The following is a 15818-nucleotide window of genomic DNA, read 5'->3' as shown; positions in this document are numbered from 1 at the left end:
CTGGGATCACACCTAAGGCCCAAGTGGAATCTTTGGTGCAATCCCTGTCTGGTCCATTTCCTTCCAGTATGTCCCCCTGCTCCTTGATGCCAGCTGACCTCTGAGGTCTTGACTATGCCTTTCCTGACCCTCGTTGCTGTCCTCCTTTTCAAGTCCCTCCCATTGGACACTAGTACCTTGTTCTTCCTTTCTGCCCACTCTGTCTCCCTTCTCCCCGTTTCTTCCTTCAGCACGTATTTCCTGGGGACTTGTTATATGCCTCTTCTCGTTACTGGGGGTACAGCAGTCCCCAGAACACACATACTGCCCATCTTCTTTGCAGTCTAGAAAACTAGGACGATTCATGCGATGAGTATTAATGAGAAAGCACGAGGAACCTGTTGCGGGCAGTCTAGGTGGACCCCTCTTTGTGAGTCACAGACTTCCGATCATCTCAGTCTTTCTGCAGAATGTGTCCATTCTGCATGTACCTCTTTCCTCAAGATACCCTTTCTTCCCAGTCCCAACACCCCCTTCCCTGCGCAATTGGACCAGAACTCCATATTGGCATATTGGCATGACTGCCCGCTGCTGGCCAGTGCTGTTTCCATATCCTTGCTGCACAGCCTCCATTGCTACATGGGGAGGCTGTGCTCTCGCCTCTACCCCCTGCCTGGTTCCAGGACATTCCCAGCTATCTCCGAGGCCTTGATACATCACTGCTTCATTCCCACCCCCAAAACATTTCTCTGACCATGAGGATGATCCTACCCAGGAACCCAGCTTAGAGCTCTTTGGCCTCCTTCGTTCTCAAAAATATGTTTTACTTTTCAGTCACACCATAACGAGGTCTTGTCATCTCCTGCGACTGCTCTACTACCTCTGATCTCTCCTCACATTTTAGCCCACCATAATGATAAACGATGCCAGACTCCTCCTACTGAGATGGGTGAAAAGGGGGGTGGGAAGAAACTTCGTAATTATTCCAGGGGTATGCCATCACTATTACAAGAGTTAGGTTTTGTAAACCAGCCTTTCAAGGAGCAACTTCTAAAAGCAATAAGTGAATACTTTTGCTCTAAGGATTGTAAACCTGCACCTACATGAAAAGTTGGGGATGGGGCAGAATTGTCCTAATGTGACTTGGATCAAACTTTCCAATGACAGTGCCAGACAAGTATTTTAAAATGCTGCATCTCAGACAACTTCGATGCAATTGAAGGATATACACTTGAAGAAAGTGACTCTGGATATGATGAAGACATTGACGTCCAAGATGCATGTAGAGACTTTGAATAAAATTGTTACTTGACATGTAAGAATGGGGGGAAAAAGCAATATTTTGTATTAATGTATTAGTGTATATAATGTTATTTTAAATACGCATGTATAACTAAATAAATTAGATATTATAATTCGACATCTGACTATTTCATCGACATTCCTAAAAGTTTAAATTTACACAGGTTGATCCCTTAATTTTTAAAAAAAAATTTTTTTAGAAAAAATTTTTAGGCAGAGCAGCCCGCAGAGGGAGAGGGAGAAGCAGGCTCTCTGCTGAGCAGGGACCCCAATGCGGGCCTTGATCCCAAGACTCTGGGATCATGACCTAAATCAGACAGATGCTTAACCGACTAAGCCACCCAGGCACCCCGATCCCTTAATTTTTAAAGATGTATTCATTAGGAAAATAAGGATTTGCCTTAAATATAAGATCACTGGTACCATTAATGAGCCCTGTTGCTGCTGAATAAATCCCAAATTCCTTATATAGCATTTAATGCCCTGACTGTTCTAGCCGCCTTGATCTTAGAGCACTAGACTTTAAACCATACCTCTCTGTACGCTTTCTTCAATGGGCTTTCACACCTCTGAGCCCATGCCTTTCTTTGCTCAAGCAAAGCCTACAGTTTAAAATGTCCTCCCCCACGCTCTGCCTAAAGAAGTCCTTCTCGCCTCTAAATACTGGCTCACTTCCTCCTCTGCCTCTTACTCCGAAAACCTTCCCTGGTGCCCAGTTTGAGTTCTCCTGAGCACCTCGTCACACAGCATCCAATATGGAGTCATGGAGGGTTGGTTCTGGACTGGTCTTCACCAGATATGAGTGAGCTCTTCCCAGAAAAGGGCTGGGATTGATCCAAGCAGTATGGCCCAGGAGATGCTGGAGGAAAGACAACAAAAACAAAACACTTGCTTTAAATGAGGCCAAGCTAATGGTCTTCTGGGCCCATCTTCCCAGAATCAGGACTAAGTCTTCCTATGTCTTAGGTAAGTAAAATATATTCCTTGCTCCTGGCAAGAGGCTGACGTTGAGATACTCCTTTCTTGTACTAGCCCAGCAATCCCTAAGTTCTGATTCACAAGTGTCTGACTGCCCTGAGACCCTATCAGGAGGTCTGCACAGTCAAAATTACGTATTCTAATAGTACTAAGACATTAACTGCCTTTTCCACTATGTGAATATTTGCACCGACAAGGCAAAAACAATGGTAGGTGAAACTTCCGGCACCTTAGCAAGAGTCTGGACAGTGGCACCAAGCTGGACCAGCAGTCATCGTATTCTCTACCATCGTGCACCTGTCCTAAAAGAAAAAGTTTCCCATAAGAATGTCTTTGGTGAAGCAGAAACAATTATTAATTATACTAAACATCAACTCTCAAGTCCATGTTTTTTAATATCACGGGGGACAAAATGGGAAGTAGGGATAAAACACTTCAGCACAGCAAGTAGGACAGTGGCCTTCAGGGAAAGCACTTCTGCAATTGTTTGGGTTGTTGGCAGAACCCGCCACACTTATCACAGAATACTGCGAACGAATAGCTGACTGGGTATTTAGACCTGACTCTCTCTCTTCTTCTTTTTTTATAAGATTTTATTTGTTTATTTGACAGATCACAAATAGGCAGAGAGGCAGGTAAGGGGAGTGGGGGAGGAAGCAGGCTCCCTGCTGAGCAGAGAGCCCGATGTAGGGCTCGATCCCAGGACCCGGAGATCATGACCTGAACCGGAGGCAGAGGCTTAATCCACTGAGCCACCCAGGCACCCCCAGACCTGACTCTCTTAAAAGACATTTTCTGGAAACCAAATGAAGCAAGCCAATGGCCCTGAGAGGAAAACACTTGACAGCATTTATTGCCAAGGATAGAAGAATGAGAGTTTTCAAGCAAAATTTAGAATTTTGGAACACCGGTCTTTGCCACCGTGACCTGGAGAGCTTCCCATGTTTACAAGGCATTTCTGCTGCAAGTGGATTAACAGATACGACTTTTTTTTTAATACCATCAGACAAAATGTGCCAGCATTTGGAAGATCGATATAACCCAATGAACCAATATTTCCCAAACTACCGATGTGTGATGTGCAAAACCACGCATAGGTAAGAATCATTCAAAGCTCAAGAGCCACCAATAGAGGCTTGAAGGGTTCCTGAGATGAAGAAGTCTGAGAACTCCTCCACTTGTCCAAACCTCAGGCTAGTAGAAAAAGACACACCCAGGAGGCCAGACCGTATCTGCACTGTGCTGTTGGCATGGAAACAGGTTCTATCCCGTATCATGCTGTGTCCCTGCTGTGGGATCTTCGACATTTCCTTCCCCTCTCTGGGCCTCTGTGTCCTCTGCAGAAGTGAAGGTGCTGATTCTTCAGCAGCTGCTGGTGGCAGAGAGAGAAGTCTAGTGATTCGAGAAACCTTTCGTAATGCAGTCCCGAGTTCCTGATGGTGTATTATGCAGAAGAGGGCGAAGAGCTGGTTTTCTTTAGATGGTCACAAAGAAAAGAAAAAAAAAAGCCCGTCTCCAATAACCCTACTTCCGAGGCTGCTCCCACAGTGCACACCCAGCAGGCCACGCAGGCCCTTGGCTCCTCGTTTGAGGCATCTCTGATCGGGAGGATTTACTGGGGTTGTGTGATTGCCAAAGGAAGAAGGAGTCTTCCTTCTCTCCCCACTGCGGTGACAACTGTTTATCTGTCTTCCCCCAACTCAGAAGGAAGTGAACATTCTGTCCTGACCACAGGGCCCAAAACAGGCTCCTTTGAGCTGCCTGAGGTCAGCCACAGCACCGACATGCCAGCCTCTTGGGAAGGAAGCTTGTGGAAGCTGTGGGCCTGAGGTTAGCCCTCAGCGTGGCTTTGATGGTGAGCAGGGGACACCAGGAGAAGCTGGGGGCCCTGCGGTCCTCCCTAAGGCTCTACAAGGGGAGTCTCCCTCCAGAGAATTCACACAAGCCTGATTTCATGAGCAACCAGAGGTCAGGCTGAGAGATTGTCTCAGGAACCGGTGGCATCACTCCAGTTTCCTGAGGCTGTGGCACTGTCAAAAGGTAAACCAGAAAGAGCATTTGGCAAAATCCAAGCACCGGTTCCAGCAAACCAGGAATAGAGGGGAGCTTTCCTCAGCTTTGATGTTTGTCCAAACCCACAGAGTGTGCAACACCGGCAGTGAGCCCTAAAGTAAACTATGGCTCTGAGGAAGAATGGGGTGTTGACGTAGGCTTACCACGTGTCCCACTATGGGGCTGGATGTGGACAGCTGGGGAGGACGTGCACATGTGGGAACAGGGTATATGTGCAAAAATCTCTGTACTTTCTGCTCCATTTTTTTTTTAAAGTCATCTCCAAACTGAACGTGGGGCTCGAACTCACAACCCTGACATCAGAAGACACATGCTTCATCCGCTGAGCCAACCAGGGCTAGGACATCTTGCATGAATTCTGCTGTGAGCCATTGTGCTGGTTTTGAACTTTGACTCTCAGAGTTAACCCTCTATCCATGCAGCCATCCTACAGAATGTTGGTTATACACACCGCCTCTGTCAAGGTCATCCTAGGGCCCAACACAGCAGACAGAAGCAGAAAGAATGACAGAGACATCACAAAATGGAGATGCCTTATTTAATAAGAGGAAGTTGTTAAATTTTCATTTTTTACCCTAGGAAAAGATAAATCTCAGATGGATTAAAAAATCAAATGTAAAAAACAAACAAGCAAAATAAAACCACTTCCCAACTCACACAGGAAACTCAGAAGATGGCGGGGGGTGGAGGGGGCGGGATACATGTTTGAAAATTAAAAATGTGTTTTGAGGAACACCATAAACTAAGCCAATACATAAATTATGGATTTGGAAAAACAATATTTTCAAGGCAAATGACAAAGTCTCTGTGTGTGTGTGTATCATATAGTTCTAAGAAGACCTCTAACACATTGCCAGATATTAAATCACCAAGAAAAGCAAATCCAAATGGTCTACAAGTATATGAAAAGATGTGCAGGCTCCTTAGTTTCTAGGAAAAAATCACGTTAGAGAAAAACAAAACATTATTTTATTGCCTTGAGAGTGGAAAACATTAAAGAGGTAGAAATGGGAACTGTGGTAGCATTTTAGGAAAGCAGTATGGAAAAATCCATTACAGTGTAAGATTCATATATCCAGGACACCTGAGTGGTTCAGTTGGTTAAGCATCTGCCTTTGGCTCAGGTCCTCATCTCAGGGTCCTGGGATTGAGCCCCGTATCGGGCTCCCTGCTCAGCAGGGAGTCTGCTTCTCCCTCTCCCTCTGCCCTTATGTTCTCTTTCTCTCAAATAAATAAAATCTTTAAAATGAAAAAACTTTGTATGTCTTTAGACCTAGTAATCCCATTCCTGGCAATCTATTCCAAGAAGTAAAAGCTTTGATACATAAAGTATAGATGTAATGTAACATGGTTTCTAGTGGGAAATATATGTGCGCGCACACGCACACACACACACACACACACTCACTACAGGGAACAGTGAATGTCCAACAGCAGAGGGTGACTGAATGTCTTCTGCTGCTTCCACGCTGATGTGGGGTCATTGAGCATGGTGGGCAAGAGAGAATTCTTGAGAAAGGTTCATGGTGTGAAATAGTGCTTTTGATAAAGCACAGGGCCAGGACCCTTGGGCAGAGAGAAGTGCAGCTGTGATTGTGAGGAGGGACTGATCAGTTAGGGGGTTGGGATAAGAAAATCTCTGGGGTCTAGCAAAACATTAGTCGTGAGACCCAGTAGAAATGCTTTGTCCCACGTGGCTCAGATGTGCATCAGAGGGCCACATGTTGTAAGATGATTCTTTTTTGGTTACATTCTTCCTGCCTTTGTTTTCTTCATCAAACACCGCGGAACATTATGCAACCATGAAAAGGGGGTTAACTAGATGGACTCCAGTTAACCCGAAAGAATTACATCAGGTCATAATCTAAGAATAGCAAAATGCAAGGAAGTGTCTATTATGTGATCTCGTGTTTGTCAAACTCTGACACATACGGGAAGGCTGTTTTCCACATATATATTTATAAGCGTCTGTTTAAATAATTTTATATATGGCCATATTTGCCTGGGGAAAATCTGTAATAGGTTGCTGACATGTGTCTTGTGAAAGAGGAAGAAGAGGGAGGTGAGCAAAATTAGAAGAAAAATTAAAAAGAGTAGCAAAACAAAATGCCGGCATATATAGTGTGATACTTTGTATTTTGGGGGAGGAAAATCTACATATGAGAATACATCAATAAACCTTAAAATAGCTTAAAATAAGCACACTACCACGACCCCTCTTGTTTTCTAAAATTATACACAGATGGGGCAAGAAATGATGTGGTATCTATGCCCAGACTAGATGTCCCTTGTCTTTTCAAAATTTTCTACAATGAATTGCTATTGCTTTTGTTACAAGTAAAGATGAATATTACAAACAAGAAGATCAGGGAAGATTTCTTTGTACCCTCCCACCAGATGCCTCAATGGCTCCCACTTCCTCTCTCCTCTTGCCTCAGCCCTTCTCACTGCCTTATTTCATACATGTTCGGTCACGGCTCCCAAACCTCTCTCTTGCCCAGGTAATAAACAAATATTTGTTGAGTGAAGAAAGGTTGTGTCACTCCTTACCTTCTGGCTTCAGCTCCTTCATCCGTTACTCAATCCCTATATCCCAGCCCTACGAGCCTCTGTACGGTTGCTGGATCTGGGCACAAGCTGCTAACTTTATCTGAGGAGCCTTTTTTCCTCAAGGACACCTGACTCATTTTCCAGATTCACCTGAAACACCATTTTAGTCTCATTGGACTCCATCTAGATAGGATTAGTTGCTTCTAATTCTAATTCTAGCTCTGCCTTCAACAGATTGTCCTGGCTTGTGGGAGTTCCCTGCCACTGCATGACGGGTAAATTAAAAGACAAAATTTATTCGTTCAATAAACTGAGCCTTTACTCTTTGTTGGGCAGTTTCCTAGGCACGGGGACTAGAGAAGTAAGCTATGCAGACACAAATCCTTGACCCCAGAATGCCTCCTTTCTACTGGGAGCAGACAGACACTAGGGAGACAAAGGGGTAAAACAGATAAGAAGGAGGTGAGGGGTTGGCCATGTGAAAGGAAAAGAGTTCCAGGCTAAGGGAACAGCAGATGCAAAGACCCTGATGCAAGACACCGGTAACTTGCCATGAGGAGATCCAGAAAGGACCAGGGAATGTGGAAGAACTTTCCAGAAAGGTGACACTTGGGTTGAGCCTTTAAGAAGGAGAGAGGTTTTGTTTGAGGCAGAAGGATCCCAACAGCAGCCACATCTCAGAGGTGTGAAAGGGCTGATGCTTTTGGGACATGATTCGTGTGCAGTGTCTGGAGCTGAATTTGGGGTATGTGATGACAAGGATGAGGGGAAACAGAGCAGGAAGGAATCAGGATGTGGATTCTGGTCTCCTGCTTCAGGGTCTGGGGATGCCACAAGACTCTGAGGGAGCTGGGAGAACAGAACCATCACCCATATCCCCAAATGAACTTCCACCGGTTTTCAGATCATTGTCTGTCCGACCAATTGGCAGGAAGTTTGGATCCCTTGAGGTGAGGGGAGGTGGGTGCCCCTCTGCCTCTGACACCAGCCCTGTGGGATTTCCATGGAGCATAGAATGGGGCTCACAGCTCTCCAAGAGAAGGAGGCTGATCTGTCAAGTCAGAGCCACCAGGTGATAAGAAGACTGACCTTACTAGGTACTGGTGAGAATAAGAGCAACCAGAACTCTCATCCTTGGCTGGTGGGGGGATAGACATTGGAATACACTTTGAAATGTACTTTCTGAGTATCGATCAGCATTGAGTATGCATGCTATGACCCAGCCACTCCACTGCTAGGTATATGCCAAACAGAAATGCATACCTACATTCACCAAGATTCATGTCCCAGAGTGCTCATGGCCGCACTATTTGTAATAGACTTGAACTGGACATTATTTAAATGCTCATCAGTGTGGCGCCTGGGTGACTCAGTGGGTTAAAGCCTCTGCCTTTGGCTCAGGTCATGATCTCAGAGTCCTGGGATCGAGCCCCGCATCAGGCTCTCTGCTCAGCAGGGAGCCTGCTTCCTCCTCTCTCTCTGCCGGCCTCTCTGCCTACTTGTAATCTCTGTCTGTCAAATAAATAAATAAAATCTTTTTTTTTTTTTTTTAGATTTTATTTATTTTTCAGAGTGAGCACAGGCAGACAGAGTGGCAGGCAGAGGCAGATGGAGAAGCAGGCCCCTGCTGAGCAAGGAGCCCGATGTGGGACTCGATCCCAGGACACTGGGATCATGACCTGACCCGAAGGCAGCTGCTTAACCAACTGAGCCACCCAGGCGTCCCTAAATAAATAAAATCTTTAAAAAAAAATTTTTTTTAAAAATGCTTATCAGTAGCAGAACAGACACACAAGTTGGGGTGTTTTTGTACCATGCAGTATTGAAAAGCAAAAAGAAGGGGCGCCTCAATGGCTCAGTTGTTAAACGTCTGCCTTTGGCTCGGGTCATGGTCCTGGGGGCCTGGAATCGAGCCCCGCATCGGGCTCCCTGCTCAGCGGAAGGCCTGCTTCTCCCTCTCCCATTCCCCCTGCTTGTGTTCCCTCTCTGACTGTGTCTTTTATCAAATAAATAAATAAAATCTTTTTTTTTTTTTAAAGATTTTATTTATTTATTTGACAGAGAGAGAGAGAGAGAGAAATCACAAGTAGGCAGAGAGGCAGGCAGAGAGAGGGGGAAGCAGGCTCACTGCTGAGCAGAGAGCTCGATGCGGGGCTCGATCCCAGGACCCTGAGACCATGACCTGAGCCGAAGGCAGAGGCTCAACCCACTGAGCCACCCAGGCGCCCCAATAAATAAAATCTTAAAAAAAAAAAATAAACTGCAGGCTGAGATGAAATTAGCCTCTTTAAAAAAAGAAAGAGAGAAAGAAAAGCAACAAGAATGAAGTGACAACTTGGAAGATTCTCGAATACACACGCAGAGTGCAAGATGCCTTACACAAAGCAGATAAAACTAAACCTGCAAGCTGGGATAGTGCTGCCCTTTGGTGGAGGCAGTGGCTGAAGGAGGGCCTGAGGGTGTCTCTGAATGAATCTGACTCTCCCAATCCAGCTGGTCAAGCCATGACCCAGGAGAGGCTGTCTTGGATTTTCCAACCCCAGTGACGCCACCACTGCCAATACCTTGTGGGGCAGAGATGAGCCATGCCTGATGGGCCCCATCCAAATTCCTAATGCATGGAATGAACAGTGAGCAATTAAAAAAAAGGAAAGTGGTGTGCCCAGGTGTCTCAGTCGTTGGGCGTCTGCCTTTGGCTCAAGTCATGATCCCAGGGTGCTGAGATCGAATGCCGCATCAGGCTGCCTGCTCATCAGGAAGCCTGCTTGTCCCTCTCCAGCTACCCCTGCTTGTGTTCCTTCTCTCACTGTGTTTCTCTCTGTCAAATAAGTAAAATATTAAAAAAAAAAAGAAGTTTCTTGTTTTAAGCAACTAACTGTTACAATGTAGCAATAGATTATTAGAACAGTTTTTATTCATCTTTGAGAGGCTACTGAGGACAGGGACCTAATCATTTCTGTATCCAGGGTGATGTTAAAAATATCTAACAGTATTTTTTTTTTTTTAGATTTTATTTATTTATTTGACAGAGACAGAGATCACAAGTAGACGGAGAGGAAGACAGAGAGAGAGGGGAAGCAGGCTCCCCGCTGAGCAAAGAGCCCAATGTGGGGCTTGATCCCAGGACCTTGAGACCATGACCTGAGCTGAAGGCAAAGGCTCAACCCACTGAGCCACCCAGGCGCCCCTCTATTTAATATAAATAATTTAATTATTTATTTATTAATTATATTATTTAATATAAATAATGTTATATGTTAATATACAAGTATAATAATAAATTTAAACATCCTGTTTTATTATCTGAGTAAATGAAACAATATACCACAAAGCTTCTTATTAGCACATATACGATGTAGCATAATTTATTAAATTACTTTGAAAATCGTGAATGATTTGTTAATGTTTTGAAATTGTTGGATGATCATTTCTCTGATGTGGCTGACTGTCACTAGTTAAATGAGGGCTCTGTGCAGAACATGCTTTAACCATAGAGAATATAGTAAACTCTCCTTAGGAATTCTCCATTAAATTGGAAGTCATAAGGTATTTCAGTATTCTTAATTTGAGAATAATTTCAATATTCTTAATAAGTATCAAATGTCTCTTAATATTAATTATGTTGTTGGGGTGCCTATGTGGCTCAGTTGGTTAAGGGTCTGCCTTCGGCTCAGGTCATGATCCCAGAATCCTGGGATGGAGCCCTGCTTGTGTGTGGGGGGATCTCTGCTCAATGAGGAGTCTGCTTCTCCCTCTCCCTCTGCCAGCTGTTCCGCCTGCTTGTGCCCCTCCCCTGCCTCCTCTCTCTCAGTAAAATAAATAAATAAATAAAATCTTAAAATATTAACTCTTAATCCTTTCTTAATCCTTGTAATAATCTCAGAGATTTAATTATTTTTTTAAAGATTTTATTTATTTATTCAACAGACAGAGATCACAAGTAGGCAGAGAGGCAGGCAGAGAGAGAGAGAGAGAGAGAAGGAAGCAGGCTCCCCGCTGAGTAGAGAGCCCGATGTGGGGCTCGATCCCAGGACCCTGGGATCATGACCTGAGCAGAAGGCAGACACTTAACCCACTGAGCCACCAGGCACCCCAATCTCAGAGATTTTAAAAATATATTCAACATCTTTATTATCAAGTATATATAAGATTATTTGTATGTCGTATTGAATCTATTGACATAATTTTATGACTTTTTGTTCGTCCTCAATCCATGAGGCCAAAACATCATTTGAACAGTTTCAGCATTTGATAAATAGAAAGATTTAAAAGTTTACTATAATTGTCACTTGTGTATTAAATAATTTCCTTATTATGTAATTAAACAACCAAGATTTTCCCTTGGGATTGATTCTTTCTTTCTTTCTATTTCTTTCTTTTGCGGGGGTGGAGGTGGGAGAGGAGCAGAGGGAGAGAGAATCCAGGCCCAGCACAGAGCCTGATGTGGGGCTTGATCTCACGACCCTGAGATCACGACCTGAGCCAAAATTAAGAGTCACACACTTAACTGACTGAGTCACCCAGGCACCCCTGTTTTATTTCTAATTGCATACCATCTCTCTTTATTTCTCTTTCACCCACTGCTTTGTCATAGTTTCCTGTCCTCAGATTTATATATTTAATCACTTTTATCTGGACTTAATTAATCCAGCAGTTCTCAAACTGTTTAGCTTTAAGACCCAACATATTTACTGTATTAAAAATTAAAACTAGGAAACACAAAATAAATTTATTCTTAATTTATTTAAAGACAACAATAATAAGCCCATTAGAAGTGGATACAAATAACATATTGTAAAAAAAATAACTATATTTTCCAAAACAAATTTACTGAGAAAAGTGGCTTTTGCACTTAGTGCCAATATTAATACAACATAAAGGGCAACTCATATTTTTATGAAAATACATGGAAGACATCACAGTCTGACCTCATGGAAACCCTGAAATGGCCTGAAATCTTCAGGAATCCACACTTTGAGGACCATTGAATTGATCCGGCAGTTTCAGCAATATCTTGTAAAGCACTGACTCTTCTATTATTTTTTTTTAAAGATTTTTAAATCTCTTTGAGAGAGAGAGAGTAAGAGAGAGAGCATGAGATGGGGGGGGGAAGCAGACTCCCTGCTGAGCAGGGAACCCGATGTGGGGCTCCATCCCAGGACTCCAGGATCATGACCTGAGCTGAAGGCAGACGCTTAACCAACTGAGCCACCCAGGCATCCCAAATGAATTTTTTTTTAAGTGATTTCTACCCTCCTGATGGGGCTCAAACTCACGACCCCGTGATTAAGATAGGCGCTCGATAGGCACTCTACAGACTGAGCCAGCCAGGCACTCCAACTGATATAATTTTTTAACTGCTTTGTCATTCTAGGATCACAGCCTATCTATCGAGATCCAAGTCTTCATCCCGCTGTCATTATTTCAATCCCTGCTCTCAAATATTTTATTTCCTTCCCCCTGCTGTTTATTTGCACAGGGTAGTAATTACAACATTTATCAAGGGAAGATTTGAAGTGTGTTACTTGATTTGCAAATGTCTTGCATCATCCAGTGATGACTGAACACAGTGACTAAGCATCACGTGAAAACATCTGAAAGTTTTCTAAAACTTTGAAATGCTAGACTTTCTCCCTAGCATCACACTGGCACCACATGTGCAAAACAAAATGAGGTTTTCACATGCATCTTCCTCATTGAAACCATTTTTCCGGAGCACTGACCATCAAATTCAATATATGATTTGATTTGATTTCTTGAAGATTTTATTTACTTATTTGACAGAGAGAGAGACAGCAAGACAGGGAAGACAAGCAGAGGGAGTGGGAGAGGGAGAAGCAGGCTTTCTGCTGAGCAGGAGCCCAGTGCAGGGATCAATCCCAGGACCCTAAGATCATGACCTGAGCCGAAGGCAGAGACGCTTAATGACTGAGCCACCCAGGCACCCCTATGATTTGATTTTTAGATGCTATTCCCGTTAGCACCACATCATCTATAAGAACCAGTAAACAATCTTCCAAGCCTTCAATTATACACTGTAAGTACAGGATTAAGATACGTGTACGTGGGGTCCATGGCCAGGTGATGGCAGGCCTGGGGGAGATGCACCAGTGCCCTAAGGGTCCCCGACCAGCCTTGCAGACGGATATGGAAAACAGTTTCAGAGGGAGTATGGCCAGGAGAAGGCCAAGTGTCTTTGGGTACAATGGAGCAGTTCTTCCCCAGTGCACACCTCTGCAAAATAAGGGCTCACTCACTGGACCTTGACCTACCAACCAGCTGGGACCAGGAGCGGGATAAGGTGGAAGCTTATGGGGCAGCTCATGACCAATGGGTGTGATGTGTTCAGGAGGATGGAAGTCTGCTGCGCATAAGCCTGGAGCTACAGACCATTTCTTCCACTTCCAGAGTGGAGAGGGCTCTTTGGAGGGACATGAATTCCCGCATCACCCCGAGGAAGGGCAGGGCCACCAGAGAGCCAGATGAAGATGAGGAAGAGGCAGACAGCAAGGAGGAGATGGAGGTCACAGTTGGGGATGGTGTAGCCGGGACACAAGGGGTCTGCCCCCAGCCTGAACCCTCTGGTCCAGATTCCCAGACTATGAAGAGGATGGAATCCAGGATGGCCAGCCCATCGCTGGGAGAAGGAAATAAGTGGAACTGGGAATGGTTTGTGCCTTTGTTTGCTAGTTGTTTGTGGGAGTTTTCTGGAGGGTTGTGGTCCTCTGGACTGGTTACCCCATCCCTGCCCTCTGTCCCACTCCCCTTCCTGTCCAGCTCCCACCAGGGGAAGAAGAGCCCTAGGATCCTTGGTCTTGGGATTGATGGGACCTGGTTCACCACACTCCCTTGTTGGTTTCCCAACACAGTGCCTCTTGAGAGGGGGATGAGTGGGTGTGGGTGTGGCTGGAGAAGCTACAAGCTGATTGACAGTGGGCAGGTGCCCTTGGGAAGAAACAGGAGAGGCAGGAGAACTAATACTCAGCCTCAGAGAGGCTTTCTAACTATTCAGAAGAATTTCAAAGCTTAGTTTCTTGGCCCACCCTAGCAGCCTGGTTGTTGTTGTTGTTGTTGTTCTTCTTCTTCTTCTTCTTCTCCTCTTTTAAGTTTATTTATTTGTTTTAGTAATCTCTACATCCAAGGTGGGGCCTGAACTCACGACCTCGAGATCAAGAGTCACATACTTTTCTAAACCAGCCAGGCGCCCCACAGCCTGGTACTTTTGCACAAATAAACAGATGGACAAATGGAGCACAGCAGCCCTCTGAAAGTTTCCAAAATAAACTGTTTTTTTTTTTTTTTTCCTTTAACAACAACAAAGCAAATCAAAAATACTTGTATGGGAAACAATAGGCGTGTCATTGACAATGATAGAAATTGTACAGCCTGATCCGTAAGTTTTCCAAAACACTGGAGTTGACTTGGAGATGTGTTGCCCAGAGCTCGGGGAGGAAGGATGCACTGCCTGGCTGGGGAAATTCGGTTAGCCTTCGGCTCTCTGCTCCTTCAGGCCTGACAGCAGCCTGGCCCACAGGGGTCACACTTGCAGCTCAGCTCTATCAGGTGATGAGGTGAGCTGGGCATTCTGGCTCAGTGTAAGTCAAGTCTGAGGCTTCGCTCCAGAGCTTTCTGCTGCCGTGGCCCAGGCTTGGTCAAGCCTGCATCCCAGTTCTCTCTCTGCCAATGTTTCTCCCAGCCCCTCCTGCCACCCGTGTTAATTTCTAATAATCACCTTGCGCCCAACTCTGGGTCAGCCCCTGTTTCTGCAAACCCACTTGGGACAGGGTTTTCTCATTTCAGTCGATATGCATTTCACAAGAGGGCGCAAAGCTCTAGATCACAAGGATATGTCGATAAAATATTTCTTTTAGGAGTTTTAATATTTCAGTTGCTTTACTTGGAAAAAAATTGACTCATGATGTTCCTTGCAATTTATCTCAGCGATGTTTGCAAATATTCTGTATTTTGCCTGTTAGCATGAACAGAACATTATGGCTGTTCCTAGGAAATACATGTTTAGCAGTTTTAACTTAAAAAAAAAAGATTTTATTTATTTATGTATTTGACAGAGAGAGAGAGAGAGACAGTGAGAGCAGGAGCACAAGCAGGGGGAGTGGGAAAGGGAGAAGCAGGGGGAATGGGAGAGGGAGAATCAGGCTCTTGCTGAGCAGGAAGCCGGATGCGGGGCTTGATCCCAGGACCCTGGGATCAATGACCTGAGCCAAAGGCAGATGCTTAATGATGGAGCCACCAGGTACCACCAGCAGTTTTAACTTTTAATGATCCAAACTGTGAGCACCATTTGGGTCCAACAGTTATGCAATAGCAAAAATAAGCTACTCGGGATCTTGGGTGAAATAATTAAACTGTTTGTCATTTTAGAAATGCAAATTTTATTCCAGTTCTTGAACAATATGGAAAGATTCTCCTTGCTGTTGTCATATTATCAGAGTTGTCATATTACCAGCAAATTCCTAGGCTGAAGCCTATTTTGGGTATAATACCGAAAGAAGTCTTTATGATTCAGAAGAATTGTGACTATGATATTTCCTAAAAGCCTTACAAAATATATCCAAGTCTTGTTGTCTCTTCATTTTATGTGTTTATTTCAATAATTTATTATAAATTCATGCATGTATAAATGCCAAAGCCCTGCATACTAACTATTCCCAAGAATTCAAAGCCTCAGCAGCAGGAGCAGAGTAGAAACAATAGAACTGAAATAGAAGCAATGATGTCATTTGAAGAGAATGATAAACTAGCGATTCTCCTAGATCTCCAGTACTTCCCTGCCCAGGAGACTGGGCTGCTAATGTTCCTCACATTTACTTTTCCAAGAGGCGCTTTTCTCACCATGACATCCTACAGCATTTGGCTGATGAAGTTTATACTAGAATTTATGTTAGTAATTCATTTTACCTCTTATTGGGGTTACT

At 44.3% G+C, this 15818-nt stretch overlaps 1 pseudogene; it reads left to right on the top strand.

Moving 5' to 3' along the window:
• Nucleotides 1-13212: 13212 nt before the first annotated feature.
• Nucleotides 13213-13536, top strand: LOC125086711 (pre-rRNA-processing protein TSR2 homolog; annotated as a pseudogene).
• The last annotated feature ends 2282 nt before the right edge of the window (nucleotides 13537-15818 follow it).

The sequence above is a fragment of the Lutra lutra genome, chromosome 16 (genome assembly GCF_902655055.1).
Source record: "Lutra lutra chromosome 16, mLutLut1.2, whole genome shotgun sequence".
In the NCBI taxonomy this organism is placed as follows: Eukaryota; Metazoa; Chordata; class Mammalia; order Carnivora; family Mustelidae; genus Lutra; species Lutra lutra.
The sequence above is the reverse complement of the archived record's forward strand: the minus strand, read 5'-3'. Positions and strand labels throughout refer to the sequence as shown.